Below are 12,895 nucleotides of genomic sequence, written 5' to 3'. Positions count from 1 at the left end.
GCATATAGTAGTTATTCAATAGATTGCTGAATGAAGTGAATGAGAAAATGGTTGTTGAATGTTCCTAAGATTATGGTCGTTAAGCCAACAATGACTGTAAATGATAACGTGCAGGGCTGTATGCTGTATTCTTTCCGCGATACAAAGTTTCTCTTTCCATGAAACTTACAGTTCATTCATTTAGTCACCAAATATTTATTGAGCACTTACTGTGTGGCGGTTACTGTGGCAATGATGGGTATACAGTGCTGTACAATAGACCTGACCTCATGGAGCTTTTGGTTTAGTAGGGAAGACACCCATGAAAGCAAATACATAATTATTTAATTAGAGTTGTTGTAAGGGTTATTAGTGAAAAGCACAGGAATCTATGAGAGCATTTTCTAGAGTGTCCTAATCTAGAGTTAGGGATGGTAGATGTGGAGAGGGGTAGGGTTGGGGAATAAGACATATACACTGCTAAGTATAGCAAAAGTATGTGACAAGTTCCATTAGAATCTCAAGCAAAGCACTAATGAGACTTAGAGAAAGGAGAATCATACTGAACAGAGAAATGTATTCCAGATCCAAAACAACTCTTCTTCAGTGGTGAATCTCTGGGCATCGAGCAAATGCATGCAGCATAGGCAGTAGTCCAGACAAACAAGAGAATGTATGTTTGCCCAATGTCTTCTCCAAGCATCGCTTGGGAGCTTGTCAGAAAAGCAGACTCTTGGGCCCAATTCCAAAACTACTGAGTCAGGAGGACCTGGAGGTCTAACAAGATCCCCAGGTGATTCAGGCAGATCTTATAGATACAAGAGTGAATGAAGTTATCACATCAGAAGACTGTGATACATTTGCACCTCTACCAACAAGAGGAGGTTCTGTTGTGAAGCACTGTACCCCTGAGCGCTTTTTTTTTTTTTTTTATCTTTATCAGCTATAGCACACAAAGGAAGTGCATTTGTTAGGTAAAGTTAGTTTCATTATCTTTATTTTTTTCATTATGTGCCTCACTTGTATCTCATTTATTTTTAAACGAATACACTTACTTTTCAGAGCAGTTTTAAATCCATAGCAAAACTGAGCAGAAAATACAGAGTATGTTCTGTCACCGCACACATAAACCTCTTCCCATTACAGATTTTCTGTCCCACGGTGGCACATTTCTTACGATCCATGAACCTACACTGACACATACTCATCACTCCAAGGTCCACAGATGACGTTAGGGTCCACTCTTGTAGTTGAACAGTCTGTGGGTCTCAACAAACATATAATGACATATATCCATCATTACAGTATTATACAGAGTGGTTTTACTGGCCTAAAAATCCTCTGAAGTAGGTTCTTCATCTGTAACAGGTCCAGCACATGCAGAAGTCACTGGTTGGGTAAAGTCAGTCTTCATTTCAGAGAGAATTTCAAACATTCCTTCAGCTGGGGATGAGACAGACCATGTTTTGAATAAAAGGAAGCAGGTGAGCTCAGAGGAAAGAGGGCCAAGGAAGGGAGAATCTATTTCAAACTCAGCTACTTATGCTACCTTATAAGCCTGGTCCTTTTTGCTCATCAACTTTCAACCACTGCTGTTTCAAATCTGATATTACCTTGGAATTATTTTCTTCTCCTTGAAGTGGTTCAGAAGTTAAAGCTTCACTCACCTTCAATCCAGTTATACAATGAATCAATTCATTTGCTTTGGCTTTTTGAAACTCATTTTCAAAATGAGTACTTTTGAAAGTGAATTTCTGAGTATGTTTCTTCACTCTTGGAAGTGCAAGTGTGAAGCATTTTTGTGTGTGTGAGCATTCATTATGTATTATATATTTTAGCTGAGTTTTAATTTTCAGCTTATTTTTTAAAAGTTCTTCAAGTTTAAGTCTTAATTCAAGATACAAGGAGCACTAACATGCACGTGTCCCTACCAGATTCGCCTGTGTTCAGGGATAGTTCATTCAATCTTCCCAACTCTGAGAGGTAGGTCTGTATTATCTATGCTGAAGAGAGTGAAGCTCAGAGAAGTCGAATAACTTTCCCATCACTTCCAAGGGCCGGAAACAGTCTGACTCCAAGGACCACAGTCTTTCCACTGCAGCAAACTGTTTAGTGCTTACAGATCCCATTTTAAGGAGTTCCTATAAACCAATAAGTTATGTATTTGCTGAAGATGCTATCTGCTATATAACGCGGGTCTTTCTTTCCCTTGCAAAGGAATTTTCCTTACAAAGGGACTGGTTGTGTGGTAGACAACCAATCAGCTCCCAGTGCTACCTAGCCATCCTAGGGAAGAACTATGAGGGTTTGTAACAAAGCAGATTTAAGAAGAATACAAACGATACCCAACTGGAGGACTCAAAAAGGAAACTGCAATATACAAAGTGTTAGTTGCTCAGTTGTGTCTGACTCTTTGTGACCCCATGGACTGTAGCCCACAGGATCCAGAAGTCCATGGAATTTTCCAGACAAGAATACTGGAGTGGTTAGCCATTCCCTTCTTCAGGCGATCTTCCTGACCCTGGGATTAAACCCGGCCTCTTGCATTGCAGGCAGTTCTTTACTATCTGAGCCTCCAAGGAAGCCCTTAACATACTGTGTTTATGTTGATAGTATTCTGAACCAATTTTTCACTAAACCTTCTACTGTAACAAAGTATTAAAATTTGTTTACAAAGTTTCCACTGCTGCTGAATCTAATCAGTTCAACTGTTTTTAAAATTAACATGAGGAAAATGAGCTCACAAAATGCCCAAAAGTCATCACGTTTATACCTTAATACTAAGTCATCCAAAACTCTTGGGAATATATACTTGACAACTCTCTCATACAACAGTAAAAGGCATTTTTTCCTCACTAAAAAAAATCCATAAATAATGTTATAGTCCTGACTTGGAAGCATCTCTGCACTTACACATGAAAAAATACAATGGGTATAATATAATGTTTTTATACAGAACTGTCTGTGTGTATGTATGTGTGTGTTTTCAGGAAATTAACTGATATATCACTATCTCTCCTAAAATGTGTGTTTCCAAGATTTTATGAGAGGTAGAAGGAGTTTTCATCGTTCAGATTTCAACTAAGAATTTGATTTCCCAATTGTTTTGCTAATAGAAAATGACAGCTACTTTAAGAATGACTTGAAAATTCATTAAAAGAGCAAGATAAACACTTTAAAAAAAAAGTCAACTAAAATTGAAGAAGATAATGAAAGTAACATTACTCCTTAGTTTATGAGAAATGTGCTATATTAGTCACTTGTCTAAGACATTTCAGTAATTAATAATAACAATAATACAACCACCATGGCAACTTTAATAAGAATACACTGTAGCTCTCATCTACTGAGTAGCTACTCTGTGCAAGGTGCTTAGACCCATTGTCTCTTTGAGGTTCTACCACAGCCCCATGAAGGAAGCATCTCTAGAATAGCGACACGAGGGGCTTAAAGAGAGATTAGCTGCCCACGTCCCGTCCACGTGGAACTCCAGCTTCCTCGGGCTCAAGTATATACTCAGAAGCACTGCTACCTTGTCTTTCTTATAGTTAGCCTTAAAACATGCTCTTTTGAAACTTTCAAGAGGAAAAATGTGTATTATGTGGCAATCTGTTTACATCAGTGACTCCCAGTGGGCTATGTGTTCGTGGTTTGGGGCAGGTTCCTCTTCTTGAATCTTGGCTGGGCTCAAGACTGGCCTTAATCAACATGAGATAGAAATGATGCTGTGTCAGGTCCGGGCCTCAGTCTTAAGAAATCTGGCAGCTTCTGCTTTTGTGCTCTTGAGAGATCTGAACCGTCACCTAAGAAGGATGGCTACCCACCTTGCAGAGCCCCCACGGAGCAAAAGAAAGGCCCAGCCAAACCAGCGCTCCCACTGCCTCCTGCCCCTACCCGTGACCTCCACGGCACCAACAGCGTGAGTGCGAAGCTCTGTCTTGGATGCTCCAGCCCAGGCTGCTCTTCATCTCCTTTAAAATATGTGCCTTCATGACTTTGGGGTCACAACGGAGAACAGCAGCGGAACTGCCCAGCCGAGGCCCGCTCAACTCACAGAATCCCAAGGAGACAGGATGGTTCTAATTTAATCCACTAAGTTTGAGGGTGCCTTGTTCCATAACAATAACTGAAATAAAAATTCACACCTGGAACTGAGGTACTGATGGAACAAAAAATCGAGAACATGAGTCCTTGGCTTTGAGCCCGGATGAGGCTTAAATCTGTCAGAATGATTTCCTGGCAGTCACAGAACCAGGAAAAGGCTGAGTTAGGACTTGAATCTAGGTCTCTCTCTCTCTTTTCGTAACACTTCATTAGCTTAAGCCAAGAGATCACTTCTCCCCACTGCTGAGCAAACGCAATTGTAGTCCTCGATGTCGGTGTCACACAGGATTCACTTCAGCATTTACTTTTTTTCTTTGCTTGCACAATGCTACACTTTCCTCATGGAAATCACATGATTCCTGAAGACAGGAAGTGGTTCCTTTATGTCTTTTGTTTTTCACATAGTAGGAAAACCTGGAAACTAACACAACATTGTAAATCAATTACACTCTAATAAAAATTTTTAGGAAAAAAAAAAACAGAGACCTAGGGATCAAAAAAAAGAAGAAAATATGGGGGCACAAAAGCATCCCCAGCCCCTATGCATTTTGCATCAGCTGCATAAGGCTGTTCACCACTCTCCATGTAGTTTGGCATCTCTGAACCTATAAAAAGTGCCCTTGGTGCCTCTGAGGCTGTGCTCTCTTTGTTCACCTAAGAATTCCTCACCCTTTGAGGGTGGTCACACCCTCCTTCAGGGGATCTTCCCAACCAGGGATCAAACCCAGGTCTCCTGCATTTCAGGCAAATTCTTTACCAGCTGAGCTACCAGGGAAGCCCCATTTTCTGGATTTTAAAGCAAATCCTAGACAGTATATCATTTTACTTATATACATGACAGCAAATATCTTCATCAGATAAGACTGTCACAAGTTTTGCTTTGTTACTTTTTTTTTTTTTCAAAATATCAGAATCCAAATAAGGTCCACACATTGCATTTAGTTGATAAGGGACATAAGTCTCTCTTAATCCTCAGCCTTGATTGCATATTTGAAATCACCTGGGGACCTTTACTGTCAACTCAGAGGTTCTTATTTACTTGGTCTGGAGTGCAGCCTACACACTGAGAGGGTTTTTGTGTTTTTTTTTAGTATTTATTTAGCTGCGCTGGGTCTTAGTTGTGGCACTCAGGATCTTTGCTGGTGCTTGGGGGATCTAGTTCTCTGATCAGGGATTGAAACCCAGGTCCCTTGCATTGGAAATGTGGAGTCTTAGCCACTGAACCACCAGGGAAGTCCCCACATTGAGACTTTTTAACAGTTTTCCTGGGCAGTCAAGGTGTAGACCCACTATCCTTGTAGTTTCAGCATCCACTGGTGATTGTTACCTAGATCCATCATTTCATTAAAATATGCCCTTGAGGCATCCTACTATTTGTGACAATATGGATGAAACTTCAGGGCATTATGGTAGGTGAAGTGAGTCAGACAGAGGTAGACAAATACTGCAAGATATTGCTGATATATGGACTCTAAAAAGCTAAACTCATAAAACAGAGACACGAATAGCAGTTACCAGGGACTGGGAGGTGGGGGGAAAGACAGTATCTTTCTAAAATACTATCAAAAATGACATTAATGCCATGTTTTAATGAAAACATATTTTCAACAAAAATTTTAGTGAGACGAGTGACATTCTTTCATAATTCTGCAAAGCTCTGATATCTGGTTTAAGAGAAGATAGCTAGATTTTTGTATCTGCTTCTGTATTGTCTGTTAAATATCAGGTATCATGAAACCCCTGGAAAACGTCATTGTGTATTTGTGAAAAAATTAGAGTGATGAGGTAAATAATGTCTTGGTATTAAAACAAAATTAGTTTTGACCTAATGGCTCCTCTGAAAAGGTGTTGGTTCCTGAGACCACATCATGAGTCTGTTTTTAAATGTCCTATTTCTCTCACAAGATATTGTGGAATCACTGTGAGCCTTTGCTGAACCAGAGGACATGTCAATTAATGACAATGGTACCATAGTCTGAATCACAATTTTAGTTTCCAATGGTTTCTGTATCAAATTACCACAAATTTAGCAGCTTAAAGCAATGCAAATTTATTACCATACAGTTCTGGGGATGAGGAGTCCAAAATGGGTCTCACTGGCTAAAATCAAGATGTCAGTAGGACTGCCTTCCTTTCTGGAGGCTTTAGGGGAGATTACACTTCTAGCTCTTCCAGCTTGTAGGTTGCCAGTATTCTCTCGTTGTAGCCACGTGTTCTGGGAAACAAACTCACTCAGAAGGACAATGTAGATAGTGGAGGGCAGTCTATTACATCGGCGAGCCCAAGGCAGAGTCTCCTCTTAGCCAAGGACCTGGACCAGTTTTTGTGAAAATCTTTTATACCCTAAGTGTATAAGTTTCCCTGAAACTAGTCTGAACAAAGGATCAAATGCCTTAAGCCTAGGTAGTTAACAGTGGACAATTATCAATAGGCTTGTGGTCATACCCCAGTAAGCATAATAGAATGTATGATTCTATTCAGTTACACAGATAATTAGGGTATTCTTTTAGGTGATGGAGAGCCCTGGGACTCTTCCTTTTGGGGGCCTGGTTTTCCAGTTGGTGTGTCGTTTCCATAGATACTGGGCAAATAGCTCAAAGTCCAGAGACTTTGCCCCTCGCAGACTGAAATGGAATCAGTTTCTATTTCCCCAACCAAGGGAGGCATTGCTTCACCACCTTCCAATACAGGAAGGTCAGGCAAAAGATAGAGCCTGTTCTGTTTCCTCCTTCACCTTAGCTTGTGATCCCTTCTGTCTTCAAAACTAGCCACGGATGGTCAAGTGTTCCTTCACTCTGGATGTGATGCACAGCATCATGGCCTAAATCTCACCAAACCAAGCCTTGTAGTGTTCAGTTAATTACACATAGCCCGCAAAACCCGGTACCCGCCTCCCCCCATCAAAAGGCTACCCTGAGCTCTGGTGTGTTCTGTCTGCAGAGGCTAGGTTTCGGTGATTCCATTTCCTTCTGCAAATGACTGTCAGAAGGAAATTCTTGAGGACTAGTACAGTAGAGAGGAGATGCTTGACAGTGAGATTTTTGTTCTCAGACCCATAGTGGGTCTCCAGAGGGTGGAGCTGCTAGAAGGACATGGGGCTGTGGTTAACATTTTCCTGACCTTCCTGTATTGGAATGTGGGGAAGCTACGCCTACCTTGGTTGGGGAAATAGAAACTGATTCCATTTCAGTCTGTGAGGGGCAAAGATGAGAGTTCTTGTGGCCAGAGAAGCAGGAAAGACAAGCCACTAAGCTTGACAGTTTCCTGTGTCAAAAGTGTTCATTTCAATGTCACAACTCTTCAAGTCTTTTGTTGAAATAGGAAAATGAGCAATTACAAATTTTAGGCCATTCTTACAAGTGGACAAAGAGTGAAGTAAAATGATCCACTTGTGCCCTGATTATGAAATCTCAAGGTGTGTATGTCTATCAGAAAACAGAAACCAGTCTCAGTATTCTTTTCTCGGTAACAGGACATTAAGTAAACAATGATTCATAGTTACAGTATCTCTCAAGGTTAATACACAGTTCACAGGTCAGAGTAACAGCCTCTGAAGCCCAGGTGTCTTGAAGGATTCCTTTGCTAGCAAAAGAAATCTGTAAGAGCAGTTTTATGAAATGGAACACTTTCTGTTTTAATGCACCTGTAAGGGAGGAAAGAGCATTTTCTGCTATTTTGTTGAGGTAATTTTCAGTAGTAGTTAGAGAGGCTTGCTGTTTTCTACACCAAGCACTAGATTTCCACCGAGAAAGGACTTGGCAGGTGTGAGAAGTGTAACCTTAAATATACAAAACAAAGGATAGGGTGAGGTGGTGATCGTAAGGTATAGTTCCGGCCGAGGCAGAGAAGGAAAGAAGACCTCAACAGAAGTAGGTTACCTTTACTCAGGCAAGGAGGGGCAACAGTCAGCCTAACGACCAGGCTGAGTGCCGAAAGGGATCAGGGAGGCTTCATATTTATAGGGAGGTTTGTGGAAACGATAAGGAAAACATTAATCAGGTGGGATATTTTGAGTATTCTTTAGTTGAGATGACATTTGTAGTTGGGCAGGGGATGATAAATCTTCTGGGCAGGTGTAGGGTGTGGAAGGTTTCTGGACAGATAGATGCAACCGGCCTGGAGCATCAGGGTGGAATTAAAGTTCTGTTTCGTTTTCTCCTAAGTTGGATGACTCAGCAAGGGCCTTTGAGACTGTTGGTTTCTTTTCTAGGCCCAAAAGACTCCTTCAGTGATTATTGTCAAGTGAATATGGGGGCAAAGACCTCCATCTGGAGTATGCAGAATTTCAGACTCTATACCACTAATTCTTTCGGAGATATAGTTCCTATGGGAAAAAACTTACCAATAGCGGGCACATAAATAGCCTACTGATTTGTGAACTAATTATATTACAGTAAGGCCCCTACTTTCTGGTTGGATCCGTTGCGATGGCATCACCAATGCAATGGACATGAACTTGGGCAAACTTCAGGAGACGGTGAGGGACAGGGAGGCCTGGGTGCTACAGTCCATGGGGTCGCAGAGTCGGACATGACTGGGTGACTGAAAAACAACAAAGGCCCCTATTTACAAATCTTCAAGTTTCAAACTTTCCAAGATGTAAATGTGTATTCACAAGTTTCAGTGAGTTCACGTGTCTGACATATGTTTGTCATATGTGTTGTCAACTACAAACTGGCACTTAACAAGAGCATTGCCAATCAGTTTTCATTCCAATCCCAAAGAAAGGCAATCCCAAAGAATGCTCAAACTACCGCACAATTGCACTCATCTCACACGCTAGTAAAGTAATGCTCAAAATTCTCCAAGCCGGGCTTCAGCAATACGTGAGCCATGAACTTCCAGATGTTCAAGCTGGTTTCAGAAAAGGCAGAAGAACCAGAGATCAAATTACCAACATCCGCTGGATCATCGAAAAAGCAAGAGAGTTCTAGAAAAACATCTATTTCTGCTTTATTGACTATGCCAAAGCCTTTGACTGTGTGGATCACAATAAACTGTGGAAAATTCTGAAAGAGATAGAAATGCCAGACCACCTGACCTGCCTCTTGAGAAATCTGTATGCTGGTCAGGAAGAAACAGTTAGAACTGGACATGGAACAACAGACTGGTTCCAAATAGAAAAAGGAGTACGTCAAGACTGTATATTGTCACCCTGCTTATTTAACTTGCATGCAGAGTACATCATGAGAAACGCTGGGCTGGAAGAAGCACAAGCTGGAATCAAGATTGCCGGGAGAAAAATCAATAACCTCATATATGCAGATGACACCACTTCTTTAGTTTAGAAGAACTAAAGAGCCTCTTGATGAAAGTGAAAGAGGAGAGTGAAAAAGTTGGCTTAAAGCTCAACATTCAGAAAACTAAGATCATGGTGTCACGCGAGTGTATGCTGCTCGGTTCTTTGTCTCGTCACAACAAAAATTTGGAGTGACGGACATTGAAGCCCCCTCGGCAGGTCACAGCTCTCGGAGGACAGACCGTGTTATAGCTCTTAAATAAATCAGTGTTACAGCTCTATTTATTTAGATAATAGCAGGAAAATCCATCTTCGAGGCATGAGGGCACGTCGATCCAAAGACGCGAAGAGAAGATCACCCCATCGCGCGGGAGACAGAGAGGGAGAGAGAGAGCGTGAAGAGGGCTTTGGCACCTCCTTTTATATGTTTCTCTGTCCCTGGGCCTGTCTTATGTAAATTGGGTCTAGGCAGGAGCGTTGTTTGTTTTACCTGAGTTTCTCACTCCGGTCCTCTGACCTTCCTTTGTTCTATTTTCGAGGGCTTTCCCCTTTCAGGTCTTTTAGGACTCCTAAAAGATCGCCATTTTGGACTCATTTTCCCTATTCTAACTACCTAACAATGGCACCTGGTCCCATCACCTCATGGGAAAAAGATGGGGAGACAGTGGAAACAGTGGCTGACTTTACTTTTCTGGGCTCCAAAATCACTGCAGGTGGCGATTGCAGCCATGAAATTAAAAGACACTTACTCCTTGTAAGGAAAGTTATGACCAACCTAGACAGCATATTAAAAATCAGAGACATTACTTTGCCAACAAACGTCCGTCTAGTCAGGGTTATGGTTTTTCCAGTGTTCATGTATGGATGTGAGAGTTGGACTGTGAAGAAAGCTGAGCACTGAAGAATTGATGCTTCTGAACTGTAGTGTTGGAGAAGACTCTTGAGAGTCCCTTGGCCTGCAAGGAGATCCAACCAGTCCATCCTAAAGGAGATCAGTCCTGGGTGTTCATTGGAAGGACTGATACTGAAGCTGAAACTCCAGTACTTTGGCCACCTCATGCGGTGAGTTGACTCATTGGAAAAGACCCTGATGTTGGGAGGGATTGGGGGCAGGAGGAGAAGGGGACGACAGAGGATGAGATGGCTGGATGGCATCACCGACTCGAAGGACATGAGTTTGAGTAAACTCTGGGTGTTGGTGATGGACAGGGAGGCCTGGCGTGCTGCGATTCATGGGGTCACAAAGAGTCAGACATGACTGAGCGACTGAACTGAACTGAACTGAACTGAAGAGCATTGCCAATGACAAGGCGTTTGCCATCTGCCTCTACAGAGACTGAACCCCATGCTGCTATAGCTGGTGACCTTCAACAACCCCTGAGGGAGTTCAGGGTGGAGGGAGGCGCTCTGTGCTCCAGGGAATCTGGTGGGACAGGTCTTTAGATAGTTGCTGTGTTTAGGAGCAGGTTTTATGATCTCAATCCTTGCATCTCCTTATATCTAGAGAAGCATTAAATCCCTTCACGGTGACATCAGGCCCTCATGACTAACAAAAAACCTTTTGTAAATTGAGTGCTTCATGGTATTGAACTCCCCTTTCACCAAAACCTCATATATTGACTTTCCCCCACTGCCGCTTTGGAGCAGTCTCTCATTGCTATCTGAGATGCTGCCTCAGATGGCTGCAGACCTCATTTTGTCCCAAATAAAACTTAACTCACAGCTCTCAAGTTGTACACCTTTTTTTGGTCAACAGTGAGCATCCTCTCCAAGTGGTTGTGCTTTGGTGTACCTAACTGCACAGTACTGTGCAGACGACGGTAGCAGAGTATCTTTATTGCAAGCCCAGGATGTCAGGAAATGAGCGTAAAAGCAGCATGATGGAGCTGGTACTGTAAGATTAAAAATGTTTTATTTTTTGTGTTTGGTTGCTTTTTATGTATTATTTGTGTGAAAAGTATTTACACCTATTTCAGCACACTACCATATAGCTGATTGTGTTAGTTGGGTACCTAGGCTAACTTTGTTGGGCTTACAAATTGGACTTAAGAAAAGGAAATCTTTTGTATGCAAGAGACTTACTGTATGATAAAATATTTTTGCTTATTTTCTCAAAATCATTCATGTATGTAGTTTTTAATAGCATTATTTGGGTATTTTTGACAAACAACAAACTGCACATATTTAAATACTTGTTTATTTATTTATCTGGCTGTGCTGGGTCTTAGTAGCGGCATGTGGGATCTATACTTGTGGCATGGAAACTCTTATTTGCAGTATGTGGGATCTATCTCCCGGACCAGGGATTAAGCCTGGGTGCCTGCTTTGGGAACTCAGAGTCTTAGTCACTAGACCACCAGGGAAGTCCCCTGCACATATTTAACATGTAAAATTATATAAATTTTGACATATGAAACCATCACTGCAATCAAGATATCGAACATACATACCATCCTCTTTGCAATCTCTCTCTCCCACTTTTCCATATTCTGCTACCATCTGCAAGAAACAATTGATTTGCTACCTGTCACTACAGAAGAGTTTGCACTTTCTAGACTTTTATACAAATGGAATCAAATATACACTCCTTTTTTGTCTGGCTTCTTTCACTCAGAATAATTGTTCTGAGAATCATTCATGCTGTGGGTACCAATAGTTCTTTCCTATTTTATAGGGAGCAGTAATTCATCATATGGATAACTAAAATTTGTTTCTGTTGAAGGGCATTTGGGTTTTCCAGTTTATGACTTTTACAAATAAAAGTGTTATGAACATTTGTGTACAAGTCTATGTTTGAATATATGCTTTCATTTCTCTTGGGCAAACACTTAGGAGTGGAACGACTGGGTCTTACAGTGAATGTATGAAAATACCAAACTGCTTCCAAAAATGGTTGTACTTTAAGTTCCTACCAGAAGTATATTGAAGGAGGAAACAGAACAGGCTGCATCTTGAAACCTGGACTCCATCTTGGGCTGGACTGTGGACTTTGAGCTCTATGCCCCGTATCTATGGAAACGACATATCAATGGAAAACCAGACCCCGCCCCCACCCCACCCCCAAGGAGCCTCAGGACTTGTACCTAGACTCCCCCGTGGCCTAAAACAACATGCTAATTATCTCTGTACCAGAACAAAGTCATAAATCCCATTATGCTTATCAGGGTATGACCACAGGCCTATTGATAAATGTCCACTGTTTAACTATCTAGGTTTATGACACATGAATCATGGGTTAACTTTGATCATATCTCTCTTACCTTGTCCAGACTAGTTTCAAGGAATTTGGGGAGGTGGGTTTGAGCACGTACACTTAGGGTCTATAAGGTTTTCACAAAAACTGGTTGGGGTCCTTGGCTAAGAGGAGACTGCCTTGGGCCCACCGGGGTAATAAACGGCACTCAACTATCTGCATTGTTCTTCTGAGTGTGTTTTCCGGAACACATGGCTACAACAATATGAGAGTTCCCTTTCCTCCATAACCTTGCAGACACCTGGTATGGTTTCATTTTCATCATTCCAATGGGTAGGTAGTTTTAATTGGTATTTCCCTAATGACTAATGATGTTATCT

General features: G+C 41.6%; 1 long non-coding RNA gene across 2 annotated transcripts; it reads right to left on the bottom strand.

Moving 5' to 3' along the window:
• Positions 1 to 999: 999 nt before the first annotated feature.
• Positions 1,000 to 12,358, bottom strand: LOC110142825 (uncharacterized). Of its 2 annotated transcripts, XR_011492047.1 has the most exons (3): positions 12,235 to 12,358; positions 4,125 to 4,504; positions 1,000 to 1,422 (listed from the first exon to the last, which is right to left on the bottom strand). It is a non-coding gene; the product is annotated as an uncharacterized lncRNA (long non-coding RNA). The 2 variants fall into 2 exon arrangements; XR_002315422.2 differs by lacking the exon at positions 1,000 to 1,422 and having other exon boundaries at positions 4,047 to 4,504.
• Positions 12,359 to 12,895: the final 537 nt, after the last annotated feature.

This window comes from Odocoileus virginianus, chromosome 17 (assembly GCF_023699985.2).
Source record: "Odocoileus virginianus isolate 20LAN1187 ecotype Illinois chromosome 17, Ovbor_1.2, whole genome shotgun sequence".
Taxonomy (NCBI): Eukaryota; Metazoa; Chordata; class Mammalia; order Artiodactyla; family Cervidae; genus Odocoileus; species Odocoileus virginianus.
The sequence above is the reverse complement of the archived record's forward strand: the minus strand, read 5'-3'. Positions and strand labels throughout refer to the sequence as shown.